Source organism: Galeopterus variegatus, unplaced genomic scaffold (assembly GCF_000696425.1).
Source record: "Galeopterus variegatus unplaced genomic scaffold, G_variegatus-3.0.2 Scaffold11120, whole genome shotgun sequence".
NCBI classification, from domain to species: Eukaryota; Metazoa; Chordata; class Mammalia; order Dermoptera; family Cynocephalidae; genus Galeopterus; species Galeopterus variegatus.
Window position 1 is genome coordinate 45,275 of NW_007737231.1, and position 2,707 is coordinate 47,981.

Below are 2,707 nucleotides of genomic sequence, written 5' to 3' on the forward strand. Positions count from 1 at the left end.
AGATTTAAAGACAACCAATTGAGTAAATGACTGTAATTCAGTGAAAAAGATAGATATTAAGAGGGGTAAATGTCTCATTATGATATGGAGTCTTGTTCTGACATCTAAGGAAAGATGTTTACAACGTGAAACTGTTAACGTCTTGTTCTGGTTTGCAGTTGAATATCTCTGGTGTGACATTGGGCAGTTTGGTTAACTTTCTGAATGGTCCATATAACAGGCCCAAGACTTGTCCCTTAAAATTTATTTAGTTTCACCTTACAGAGTTTCAGGAACAAAGCAGTGTCCATTTTTAGTAACTGTATAAAAGAAAGTTGGATTGGAGGAACCTAGACAAATTTAGGATCTAGTCCAGTCTGTAGATAACAAAAATTCAAATACAATGTATAGAGGTACAATCTAATAACTGGTATGTTATAGTTTTTCATTAGAAATATGACTTTTTTCCTCTACATTGATCATATAGGAATTCCAGGTTTTAAAGCCTGAGGCTAGGAAGTCAAACCAAGGCAAATTTTAGATTTTACCTACAGTCATAAAATTTTTGAGCCCTCCAGGCAGTGACAGTTTTATTTACTCACTGTAAGGCTGAGAACCCTTGAAGTCAGGCATTTTATGCATATTTTTATTTGGGAGATAAGATCACTTTATTCTAATTAACTCACAAACAATAACATCACAACAACTGGTGTAAGGAGGCCACACAAACATTTGCCCAGCCTCAAACTCTATGCCATCTCAATGAACTTCTGTGTAGTAAGAACACCCTCTTCCATTGCAATTACAGAGAAAGGAAGCTATTTGTGACACAGGTTTAACTGATGATTTTACACTTTATACTTTCTCTATCGATTATATGTTTATGCTAAATTAACTTGGTCATGAGAGTCAATTTTCCGTTTTTTCAACTTGAACTTCTTGATTAGGCTAATCCATTTGCAAGTCTGTACTGTCCCAGCACTTCACTGAAACCCTCACACAGCTTAATGTCACCCTGATTCTGGGCACACTCCAAAAACTTTTAACTCATAGAAACACAGTTCAAACAGCTGCTGCTGTGCTGGCTGGGCTCCCTGAGGCTCCTGGTAAGTGATGTCAGGCCTTGAGGGCTCAGCATTACTCCCTCCACTGAAGCCCCCTGTGGTGGCATGGCCCAGTGTGTACCCAACAGCAGAACCCACAGCCCCAGCTGTAGTGGTTGCCATCTGGGCCATCAGACCTGGCCTTCAGGGTGTAGCAGCAGGTGAACCAACTGCAAATGGTGGGGCCACTGGTGCTGGCCTAGGCGCAGTTTTCATCTGAGGTGCCTGGCTGGCTGGAGGGGCCATGCAGGAAGTGCAGCTTCAGCTTCCACAAAGCATCACAAGTGCTGGCAGCTCAGAGTCTAGAGAGCAAAACTCTCCATGCGTATTTTTAAATACGATATTTCAGTTAAGGCTTTGGTAATGTAAAGCAGTGTTTCCAATTATATCCTGTTCTGAAAAGAGCGAATTCTTACTGAACTTGTGTAAATAACCATATTGCCGTAAAAAAGTGTAAGAATACTCACAAATAGTTTTCAAATTTTGGAAGAATCAAGTAGGGAGAAAAAAAAACAAATGCTTCCATCTTTATTCACAAAAGTATATTTTACCAAATTGCTGTAAACTATAGATAGCTTGAGAGAAAGTTTCCTTAAATCTGGAAAACAAAACATTTAAGTAAAGAACCAACAATGTTTTGAATAAAAGTCACAAAATCATTATTTTATCGGTTATTTAACCTCATATAATAATTTTTGTTTTGTGTGATCTTGATTAGCAGTTTCATGTACACATCAGTTTCCTTATTAGGGTTCTGAAAAATGTTTATTTTGTCCATGGATCTTAATATTATTAGAAACCTGTATTGGGGCCAGCCTGTGGCTCTCTCGGGAGAGTGTCGTGTTGATAACAACAAGGCCACAGGTTCGGATCCCTATATAGGGATGGCCGGTTGGCTCACTTGGGAGAGTGTGGTGCTGACAACACCAAGTCAAGGGCTAAGATCCCCTTACCAGTGGTCTATTAAAAAAAAGAAAAGGAACCTGTATTTAAGAGTACTTGTTATTTAAGATTACCTGTATTTAAGAGTGTCAGGAATCTGACTACAGATGTCTTTAGAGAAAAATCAAAACTGTGGATTACAAAGACTTGGGAGACTTAGAAGAGCCATGGTTAAAATCTGATGAAAGCTCACTACAATCAGCAATTGACCAGAAAATTTTATTATTTCTATGGTATACAGTACTTTAAAATAACACCAGAATCATGACAGTGTGACATCAGGACCATCAGACTTTTTAAATTTTATATAATCTTTAGAATATATTAATAATGTATTTATATAAATATAACTCTAAAGAATATTTAACATGACAACCAAAATTATGATTGGTAGATTTTTAAATTTTTATATAATTCTGTAACATTTATGTCTACAACATACCCATAAATGTGACTGAAAGAAGATCTGGTGACATCGTTTCACAATCCTTCCCATACAATTTGCCAAGTAAGCCGAATCATTTACCGTCTCTACAAAGTGAGAAGTAAATCTTTTGAGGCTGTCCAGTCAAAGACTTAATTTATAAATTTGATGTTAAGGAAGCCTGTCGAGGATGCCAAAAGGTTTGAGACACTTGAGAGCCGCCCCCGCGGCCGAGCAGAGAGGGCGATGGCCCCGCGTC

General features: G+C 38.0%; 2 pseudogenes; one reads left to right on the plus strand and one right to left on the minus strand.

Moving 5' to 3' along the window:
- Positions 1-851: 851 nt before the first annotated feature.
- Positions 852-1,361, minus strand: LOC103610422 (annotated as a pseudogene).
- Positions 1,362-2,288: 927 nt separating this feature from the next.
- LOC103610424 overlaps positions 2,289-2,707 on the plus strand; it is a 2,818-nt pseudogene continuing 2,399 nt past the window's right edge.